The sequence below is a fragment of the Amblyomma mixtum genome, chromosome 8, assembly GCF_055824585.1.
Source record: "Amblyomma mixtum isolate Tamu chromosome 8, ASM5582458v1, whole genome shotgun sequence".
Lineage (NCBI taxonomy): Eukaryota > Metazoa > Arthropoda > Arachnida > Ixodida > Ixodidae > Amblyomma > Amblyomma mixtum.
Window position 1 is genome coordinate 68,208,549 of NC_143019.1, and position 11,324 is coordinate 68,219,872.

Consider the following 11,324-nt stretch of genomic DNA (forward strand, 5'->3'; position numbering starts at 1 on the left):
AGTAGCCGTTGCTCTAGCGGTGGCGGAGGGCTATAGAACCGGGCGGTCACTAACAATACTCACGGACTCTCAAACAGCCTGCCGAAATTACATGAATGGCAGGATAGGTCGTCACGCGCTCCGTATACTCCTCGCAGCGAGCGACAGAATTAAAAACCAGGAAGAACAAAACGACAAGATCCCACACAAAATTGTGTGGGTACCGGGGCACACGTGGGTGGCAGGGAACGAAGAGGCCGACAAGATAGCTCGAGGATACATTACTTTCCGAGCATCCGACGAGACCGCCGAACTCGCGGCAGCACCCAGGGAATATTCGGCCATACTACAAAACTATAGAGGCAGAAGAATGCGATATCCCCCACCGCACAAATCTCTCAGCAGAGAGGAAGCTGTCACTTGGAGACAATTACAAACAGGCTCTTTCCCAAATCTACGTATACTAAACAAAATGCACCCTACGATATACACGAACAAATGTCCCTGGTGCGACGAAACACCTACACTATACCAGATCACATGGGCCTGCCAAAACATACACTTGGTCCCCAAAATACAAAACCCGAGTGCGGAGCAGTGGGAGACTCTGCTGTCCAGCGACCGCTGTGAAGACCAACAAGGTCTGGTGCAGCGAGCTCAACGGGCGGCAGTGGCCAGCGGAGCCCTGGACTGAGGGCAACCGACCACTGATTAGAGGCGGACGACTTCGACAGAGAAGGCTCCTGGGGGTAGAACCAAGACGTCTCTGAAGATGCCCCCAAACCGCAGGAAAAACCATTAGTGTAAATAAAGTTTTCCCTTCCTTTTCCCTTCCTTGAAAAAACGGCTACTGTCCAGATCGATAACAGACGGTCAAGAAACAATCACGTGCGCGCATCGAACCAGCAATCATCCGCCTAGGGAAACCGCAGCCTGGCATCACCAGCCTACATGCGATATCCCCGGAAGCAAATTCAAAACATGTTTGAAAAGAGATAAATGGAGGTAAAGGAAGGCTGACTTGCAATCAACTGACAAAAATAGGTTCAAGATTTACCCAAAACAAAGATAACTGACGACACTGACAGTAATTGGCAGGCTAGGGTCAGCAAGTACTTGCAGATACAGCTTAAGCGCCTGCCCATCGAAGACCCTTTCCTGATAAAAAAAAAAAATTCAGGGGGGCACTTTGTTGGCCTAAAGTGCGGTGAGGCGGAAGCCTTCAGAGCGGTGTTGCTGCTTGTGTCACTGATGTGTGGTTACGATGTTAAGCTTCGCCTCTACGCGTGGAACGCGACAGGGTCTTGCAACGCTGCCAGGGAGTCCACAGAACGCTATCGACCGTTCGGCTTTACGCCTTGCTCTTCGGTAAATTAGCTTTTGAGGAAAGGAATTGTATCTGTCTCGCATATCTCGGTGGACACCTGAACCTCGCCGTAAGAGAAGGGAGCAAGATGGGAGTGAACGAAGACACCGTATTCACTAGACGCGCCTTTGTTCATTCCAAACCAGCGAGATAGCGTGGTGGAATGGTTAGCGTACTCGTCTCGCACTCCGGAGACCCTGGTTCGATTCTCCAGCTCCACAAATTTGCTACTCGGTTTTATTTATTTATCTGCTCTGACTACAAACGTTAATCAGTCTAATCTGTTAATTACACAATTAACTAAACTCAGTCGCACTTACTTGGAGCATCCCTATACGATGCCTTAATTCGTTGCATGGCTACTATCCAGAGTACAATTGGTCCCGTTTGAAATTCGCGCACTGTGACGTCACGGCCTTTCGACCAATTGAAAAGCGTGACATTTCTGTCGACAAATCCTCCTTACAACGATGGGGCACTAACGGCTTCCGCCTTAAAACTCCACGTTTCGGAACTTTGTTCGGTTTCTTCATCAAGTTGTGGCAGCGGGGGAGTCGCAGCTTGGCTTTTAAACACACATATAGTTCGCCACCGGCTCACTGAACCTAAACTGCTGGTGGTGCTGGTGGTGAAAACTTTTAATTGCTGCAATAGAGTTTGGGAGCCACAGAGTGGCCCCGCTACATGGTCGGCGTCCCTAGTCCGGGACACCGCATGACAATGCGCCGTCTCTCGCCCGTTTCACCAGAGCCCTTTGGGACTCAAGCGAGGAGCAGTTGAGGAGGGCAGTCTGCCATGCCTCTCTGGAAGGGGTAGGGGAAGGGCGGAGGTGGGGATTTTGAGTACATGCCCACACCATGTGGAAGATATCACAGGTCTCCCCACAGTGCGGGCATCGCCCATCCGTGTTAGGATCGTAATGCTTTAAGATTGCAGGACAGAGTAGAGTATCTGTCTGCAGGCGCCTTAAAGTTCGCTCCTCCGTCTTACTCAGCCCCGTTGCAGCGGCCGGGAAAAGGCGGTGGTTGTCGCTATAATGCGTTATTATTTCCCTGAATCGCAGCAGCGGCTGGTTAGTCTCCGAGCCAGAAGAGCTGGGATGAGGAGCCCGGTGAATAAGCGCTCGGGCAGCCGCGTCAGCGGCCTCATTACCTCGTAAGCCCTGGTGGCCAGGAGCCCAAATGATTCTTTTCGGTGTTGGATCAGTGGCAGTTCGTCTTATAATGCAAGCAGCTAAGGGGGAGATCTCCCCTGCCAAGTAATGATCACATGCTTTTCGGGAGTCCGTAATGATGATTCTCGAATTGGCGTGGGCGGCAGCAAGCGCTATCGCTACTTCCTCGGCTCGCATTGAATTCGGAGCTCGAAAAGAGTCCATCAACGTGCATTTCCTGGTGGACGACAGCGGCCGTGTAAAATCCCGTGGGTGATGGCCCTGCTACGTCTACATAATATACACCGGGTCGGGAGCCGTGTTGTCTCTCAGGAGCCCGAGCCCGCGCTTGTCGTCTGCTTTCGTACATGTCGGTGTCCATGTTACGGGGTAGCGGGGAGACCCAGAGCATATGGCGCCACAGTACTGGGATACTCTCCGCCTCCTCTGGAGTGCAGTCGTGTTGGATATGTAAGCGGTTTAGCAGGCGGCGCCGAGGGGCCGTCTGCATGAGCCGCGTGTATTGGTTCACGAGGTGGGCCTCCCGCAGCTCCTGGTAGGAGTTTAGCACCCCCAATGCCTTGAGTTTGGCATTAGAGGTAGCCACCGGGAGATCCAGGGCTCGCTTATTAGTGCGGAGATATGGCACAGCGTAGAGGATCCGGCTAGTCACGAAGGCATAGAGAGAGTATTCCCTTCCATCGTTACTTAACTATCTGCACAGTCATAACATCAATTTAGAAAATATTAGCATGTCAATGTTGAAGACTTTTTTTTCGTCATAATAGAGATTCACTAAGAATTGTATAATGATGATGTATTTTTTTTTCTGCTCTTTATATATGTATTGTGCTTATGCTATCTTCCGACATGAAAATGAAATATTCTTATTTTGTTATTTTGGTTCAGTCCTTGCAGTGGCTTTGCACATTTATTTTTTTTTTGTGTAAAGTGTGTCCGGAAAATTAATCACTACATATGTAAATACGTTGCGCAACCGTTGTATGCCTTGTAAAGAGGGGCTTGAACCTCGTCAAGTGAACTATCGTTCACTTTTGTTCGAGCCCCTACCGCATTGACGGAAATAAATCATATCAAAATCATAGACGAGCCGAAGCGCGTCCCTGCCCCGCAGACCACCCCGCTTGTTGGAAACGCGGCGGATCATGCGCCCTACCTGTTCGCCTACTCTCTTGAGTTCCACAATGGTGGAGTCCGGTCTGAGTCTGTGGTGAATGAAAAGGCCCAGAATACGGAGCTCCTCCACCTCTCTAATAGGACCTCCTGACAAAGAGATGTGAATTGCTGTCCTATCCTTTGGGTTCGCTCTGACATGCAGAAGCTCTGATTTCGCTGGAGCACATTGGAGCCCACAGTCAATAGCATACGCATCGACTATGGAAGCGGCCTGCTGAAGGCGGGCCTCCATGTCCCCAAGGCTCCCCTCAGTGGTCCAAATTGTAATGTCATATGCATATAACGCGTGGTGAATGCCTTCCACCCGGGCCAGTTGCCTTGGGAGGCGCATCATAGCTATGTTGAACAAGAGCGGTGATAACGCCGCTCCCTGAGGGGTACCCCGTGTTCCCATCATGTAAGGGCCGTATTCCTCGCCCTCAATCCGAAGAAAGGCCTGGCGATTAGTCAAGAAATCTCTTACATACGCGTAGGCCCTAGCCCCACAATCGGTAGAACTCAAGTTGGCCAGGATGCTTCCGTGTTTAACATTGGTGAAAGCCCCTTTCAGATCAAGGGCGAGGATGACTTTTTCATTGTGTTGCATAGTTGTGGGTCGTATTACATCCCTGTGCAGCTGGAGAAGGACATCCCGTGCAGACATGGGGGGGGGGGGGGGCGAAACCCGAACATGGTGACTGCAAAGAAGCCCTTACTCTCCACGTATGGAGAGAGGCGATCCCGAACCATCGTCTCCATAAGCTTGCCCGCACATGAGGTCAGTGATATGGGCCTCAGGTTGTCCGTATTCACAGCCTTACCTGTTTTAGGGATAAACGTCACAAGTGACGTTTTCCACTCGGGAGGGAGTGGACGCCCGTCCCAGATCTGGTTGGTGTATTCTAATAAATGGAGGTAGGCTGAGTCGGGTAGGTTCGCCGACAGGTTCACTGTTATGTGATCCCGTCCCGGAGCCGTACCCCTGCGCATTTTTACTAAGGCCGCCTTAAGGTTATGCAACTCAAAAGGGGCATCGAGTGTTTCATTAGGCCTGCCAGAGTGCATGTACTCAGGCCCAGGCGGGTCCTCCGTACGACAGATATCTGTCGCACAGAGTGTGCAGCAAGTTGCGCCGTCGTACCTTGATACCCTTGCAGAGCCCGCCGGAGCTGCTTTTGAGTCTCCCCTCTCGTTTGGGAGGGGTCGATTAGACTGCGAAAGAGACGCCACGTCCCTTTCGAGCTCATCTGATGAGCTGCGGCGTCGCAGCGTGCTATCCAATTTGAATCTGAGAGTTCGGCAGCCTACGCTGCAGCCTGCTCTGTGAGTTTGGCTATGCGGTCGCGTAATTTGCGATTAGTTTTCTGCTTTTTCCACCGTTTAGTTAAGCTCCGGCGCGCCTCCCACAAATGCAGGAGGTGGGTGTCCACTGCGGGGATCTCTTCGGTGGTTTGTAGTGTTGTGACGTGTCGTTTCTGAATGTTGTATATGTGGTTAGCCCACTCCGCGTAGCCGCCGGAAAATAGTACGAGCGGCGGTGCAGCTGCTAGTAGCTGCCACCGCCGACGCGCGCGCGCTCGTCCTACCGTTACTGTGTGACGTCACGGTTGCTATGCACAGCTGCGCCCCCCCACCGGCTGCTAAGGAGGGGAGGAGGGTGTCCACTGCTGATTACAATGGACAATGGCGACGGCGACGCTGCGAAAAGCAGTAACGGGCGCCTAAGAGCTGCGCTCTAAAAAACAAAGGCGCTGCAATAGCAGAGAGCCACGCAGCATCGCGTGGAATATACATCACTAAAATTACATCGCATGTAGGCAGAATTGCTACGCTCAGAGCAGGTTGGTCATGGCTGCGAACACCTGCGTATACTGCCTTCGGCTTAACTATAGTAAGGTATCCTAAATGCATATTGTCCTCTGTCCTGTTGGTCCTGCGAGCCACCAGCCCGTTATTGGATGCGGGGATCCGCTGAAAACTGTGCAGATATGTCCGATGGAGAACACTTACAGCACAAGTTCATAGCTGCGAAGGGTTTACACGGGTGTTAAGCATCAGTCCCGGCTTCATGCGAGCGCTGCAACGCGCGCTAAAGCTACGCGGGGGACACGCGCACCACCTTTAAAGCCTTGAGAACAGCAGCACCACCCTTCACTAGCAACCTCTGCAACAGGACTAACTGTTCCCACCGTTTTGCAGCAGCGCAAGTGTTAACGTAGTTCTACAGTTTATCCTAGCACAGAATACAATCCACCGTCAATGTTACTTTCACCACCAGCACATCGGCTCACTGTAGCAACAAGGCGCACGCTACCCAAACCGTATGAGGCAGTACACAGATCCACCGTCAATGTTACTTTCACCCCCAGCACATTGGCTCACTGTAGCAACAAGGCGCACGCTGCCCAAACCGTATGAGGCAGTACACAGTCTCACCCGCGTGTATGCCAGTCATGCATAACAGTGCAGCAAACAAAAACAACAAAAAAACGGCACTGCGGTTTCTGTTACGTGTCCGAGCAACAGCCAAACAAAAGATTTCGACAAGTCCCCATTACGTCCAGGAAAGGAAGTTAGCAGCGAAGCAACATCTGCACTCTAAAAAGTAGCATATGAACACAACAGGCTGATGATGCAGCGATAAGGTATGTAACAAAAATAAAGCGCGTGTATTCCTGAGATATTTTACTGCAGCTTTAATTGCAGAACAGTGACTTAATTAGCTCGCTTAAAAAAAGGAACATTTTTTCTCTGGGTTCATCTTGCTCCCTCGCGGACATTTAGTACGCCTGGGCGAAGAAGTGAGAATTCCTCACGACCTTGTTGCGGTCTGCCGCACTGGGGTTCCGGTCCCCGGCGCTCGCACAGGTCAGGAAACACAAGGTCATAAAGAAGACGCGCTCTTCGGGAAGCTTCTCACCGAGTGCCGAATCGCCGCCGTCGGGCTCTAAGCGAGACTTATTGAAGGCGGAGAAGACGACCTCAAGGGCGGGCACTTCGGGGAACACGCTCGCGTTTCCCGGCTCATGCTGACACTGTTCGCGAGCGAGGAATGCTGCCAGCGTGGAATTGGACAGGATGGTGCCGTCTACCATGGTCCCGTTGGCCGCCCACCTGATTCCTTCACTGTCCAGAGCCTTGACCAGCTGCATGGCCATGAGGAAGAGGAGGCCACCGTACAGCATGGCATTGGTCCCATGACGGTAGTACGCGGTGGTATTGGTCATGCCGACTGCCAGCTTCGCGGCGTTAGAAACGTAGTCGTAGTCGGCGTAGTCCGGGAAGTGGTTTCCCAGCAGCAGCATAGCCTTGTCATATTCCGGCGTGTTGTGCATACCTCTTGCCTTCTGTCGAGCTTCGACCCAGTAGAGGGCGTAGGATGGCTCTTTCTCAGGAAATAGGGCGTAAATGTTTTCCAGCACGTCCTCGAGGAGTGAGGCCGGAGGCCAAAGCGCATTTTTCACGATCAAGAGCTTGTCCGTCACCAATGTTTTGCTCCGGTCGTCCATCCAGTGTGCATTTTGTGTCCTCTCCACGGCAGCCGAGATAAGGCGATTGAAGCCGGTGTTTATGATATGGCGGTCACGGTCAGCAAACCTCGTGAAGTAGGTGAGCCCGAGAACGAGAACCTTGAACAAGGCTTCCACGTGGTGTGCACAGTATACCGGAAGCAACAGTTCAGCAATCTCGTGGCTGCCGTAATAGCGAACGGCGGTGGAATAGTCGGCAACAATACAAAAATACTGCACGATAAGCCACGCTATGTGCTTATTCACCAGAATCGCATTGTACTTGGCGATAATTTTCGCCACTGTTTGAAGGAGCGACACGTCGTTGACAATAACCTCGTCGTCAAGACTTAGTTCTGGCAGGAGCAAAGGACCATCTTGGAAGCTCTGGGCCCACTCGGTCGAAAATACATTTGATACGTGGGAGCTGATCTCGCCGAAGGAGAAGAGGCCTGGCGTCTTCCTGGTGGACGTGGACACATTGTACAGGGTGTCGATTATGTCTCCTTCCATTTTGCGCATCTCATCGACGGTCTTTTGGGTTAGTGGCGGCCGAGTAGCGCTGTCGGGATAGAGGAAGATGAGGAACTGCTCCCAGTACTTGACGTACGCATTAGCGACTCGGTGGTGGTGATTCCGGATTATGGGTAGGTATAGTCCCGGACTAACGAAGACGCGACGCTTCCCAGATCACGACGGGCGCAGCACGTTCACCGTGATCCAGAAAGACCACTGCCACTGGTAAGTGACGGAGACTAACATTCCCAACGGCGTCAGCGTCTCTTCGGGAGCTCCTGGCCAGTTGATACCGTACTCTTTGAACTTGTCGCGGATTAACGCAATCTGCGAAGCGTTCTTAGGGAAGTTTTTCGCGCACATCTCATACATGGAGAGCGGTTTTTTGCCAGCGGGCAGCGACAGCGACCCTCTCTCTAGAGTGTCCACGATGTGATCGTACCAGGTGAACCGCAGGTCATCCATTGTCGACCTGGCAAGGTCACGATGAGCCTTAGGCGGTGCCCACGCTGAACAGACGAACGCAGCATAGTCTTCGCAAGGATCGAGCTTCCAGTTAAGGTTCTGGGTGAGAAGCGCCGCGTGGCGACGGCAGTCCTCCGTGCGGCAGAATTTCTGGCTGGTGGCCCTCGGCCTTGAGATGGCGAAAAGGATGGCTAGGGTGCCGAAGAGGAGGCCGGTTCCAACGCACACTGAAAAAGTGGTGATGGTGGTCCCGGTTGGGCCACGGGACGGTTTCTGGATGGGTGAGCGCTCCGGAGACCGTGATGCCTGCGGCGTGGAAGGATCTGTTATCACGACACAGCTTTTGTTGGCATGACTGTGTTGCAGTTTGCAGCACATTTTAAGAAATGTTGACGAAGGACGAGACGGGTAGCAAGACAAGAGGGCGGTACAATTTGAGCGGTTAGATTTGCATGCGGCGTTACGTCATCCAAGCAAATAGCCAGGTGTGTGTTCTCTATGTGCACGTTAGAACAAGGTTCAAAAACCGGGATACAAGACAGAAAAAGCAGTAGCTACGATCACTAGAGCAGGCTGCTCTGGCCTTAGTGCAGCTTTATTGTATGGGTCTGATAGATGCAGCGTCTCTTCGGACTCCTGAAACGAGTCAGCATTTTCGTGGTCATCATAATTTTATTGCTGTTGTCATATGAAGTCAGTGGCGCTGGAGACGCCTCGCAGTGACTATCCCTGCTCAGCGTAAAACACGTGATACCGACGGTAGAACTATGAACAGTTCTCATTTCTCCTTACAGAAGTATATGTATTGCTCGTAGTAACATAAGGTATCAGAAGATAAAGCACTGAAGCGAAACTCTAGCGGAAAAAGGCTAGGTGTGCGCGAACAATAATCTTTCCAAACCGAAGGGAATACGGATAGGCTAGACTTACTAACGACTTTAATAATAATGCAGCTAAAAACCGAATGCGCCACCGCGATGGCTGCTAATGGCACTCGGCTGCTGACCCGAAAAACACGGGTTCGGTCCCGGCAGCGGCGCTCGAATTTCGATGCAGACGAAATTTCCGAATCGTTCCACAACGGCGTTCCTCATTTGCTTTGGGTCGTTAAACTCTAATAAACCAAGCCAAAAACCGAATCGAACATAAATAGATCATTTGTGTCACTAGCGATACTTGTGAAAATGTTCGTACGAAACACTCATGGCAAATTGCCATGCTCTAATTGCGAATCTGTAAGACATCGGGAGAATGCTGTAGCTGTCCAAAAGTCCTCATACTCCTATTGGTGCAATGGTGCAATGTTGAGCGATGCGCCACTGCCTTGCAATGGCAGGCGTGGTTCCACCACCTTGTGCCGCCCAGGTTCCTGTTCCCTAGAGACCAATCATTAATTTGACTGCCAGCTACAATGGTGGACAGTTTGCTCACTATCTGGTGGGCAGGTTGTGATGACGTCGCAAAGTCACGTGACTTAGGTGGCCCGTCTGCCTCCTAGGTTACTCTAAGCGCACAGCCTTCCAGTCATGCTGGTGATTTTTCGCTAACAACGCCAACAATGCCAACAACGCCAACAACGCCTGCACCGGATTGTCTGGACAACGAAGCCTTTAACACTGTTGCGTTAAAACGCAACAGTGATCTCCACCAGACTGATCGATCGCGGCTAGTTGGTCTACGTATATAATTTCGAAGGTGAAATTTAGACGGAGAGTGGGAGAGAGACATGTACGAGCGCATTACATTGGATATATAAAGATGGCAAGCGAGGAAGCTTTGCACGTCACTGCAGTGATGAGAGACACTGTAGCGATGATGGACACTGTACACTGTAGCGCATGCATTACGAGCAACAGTGAAGAAATGGCTCCATTGAGCTATAAACGGAGTCCAATAGGGTGGTACGTGTGTAGCGCTCGTCGATGACTGTCTCCCGGTGTCCGAGAGAATTTTCGGCGCTTCCGAAAAACTGATCTCCACAAGGGAACACGCCACACGAAAGCAATATATTAGCCCTATGGCTGTCATATCGCAAACGCAAGAAAATCTTTTGTTAGTGCCCAGACAGCGACAAACATCCTGAGGACGTCCTCAAATGGTCAGAACTTCCACATCCCCAATAGGACATTATGAGTACCTTATCAGTTCATCGATCACTAAAGAGGAAAGCAAAGAACAAACTAGTGCCCAATATCATTTGATGAGAAGGACGAGAATTGAGTCATGGGCTAGCGTGTAGGGCATTAGTGCACAGTTTGCTAAACCTGGCTGAAGCGTGTTGCGTCGCCCAATCTGGAACGCCGCCTCACGGATGGACCGCTACGCGGCGCTGAACCCTGTGCGGCATCTGAGCGGCCCGTTTTTCAAACAGTTGGAAAAAGATTGCGGTGCTGTGCTATTCGAGCAGTGCCAATTATTAGAAACCTATTCGGAAACTTGAGACCCAGTTCGATTTGTTCCGAATAACATTGAAATTTGTTACTCTATTTCGGGGAATCGAAAAAAAATGCTATTCGATTTGCGATTCAAAAGTTCCGAATATTCGCATATTCTTACAAAACATTCAAGTTTCCTTGATTGTAATGCTGCATTTGCAAGGGATGAACAAGTTTCATATCGCTGCTGATTTATTGTAAGTGCGGAAGTGTCTGCATGGTTACTATGTTTAAAATTTTAGACATGAAAAATTTATAGTAATGAACTATATTCAGTTATGCGTTAATCATGTTTTTCTTATTCAAGCTACCAAATTTTACATTGTATTCAGACGATTAGCGAGGAACTACTAGACGTTTTTGACTTTTCCGAACTTTTCTTTGTCAGGGCGTTATAGAGCTAACTAAATGATTCATTCGAGCCCTGTATAACCATCTTGGAAGAGGATCGCGGCGATTAGCACCACATACGCCAGCAAAGACGCGCAATCAGGCCTCTTAATCTCATAGACGGCCAGAATCCTCAGGTACTACGCCACCCCCTTATCTAAGGTCGTACTCGTACGGAACGAAGGCCATGATGTCCCTTCGTGTCCGCCATCGTGCACACTGCCGCCCGCGCAAGCGGCAACGAGAAGCCGAAATCGACCACAGTCCCTCACGGGAGCCAGTACCGAACCAATAAGCAAGTGTACTACAGCATCAACACCTGGGAAGCTGTTGTG

At 50.9% G+C, this 11,324-nt stretch overlaps 2 pseudogenes across 1 annotated transcript in view; one reads left to right on the top strand and one right to left on the bottom strand.

Moving 5' to 3' along the window:
- Nucleotides 1-11,324, top strand: part of LOC149332849 (endothelin-converting enzyme 2-like) — a 77,186-nt pseudogene that overhangs the window by 29,499 nt on the left and 36,363 nt on the right. The window lies entirely within an intron of this gene.
- On the bottom strand, nt 6,403-8,542 carry LOC149332850 (endothelin-converting enzyme 2-like; annotated as a pseudogene).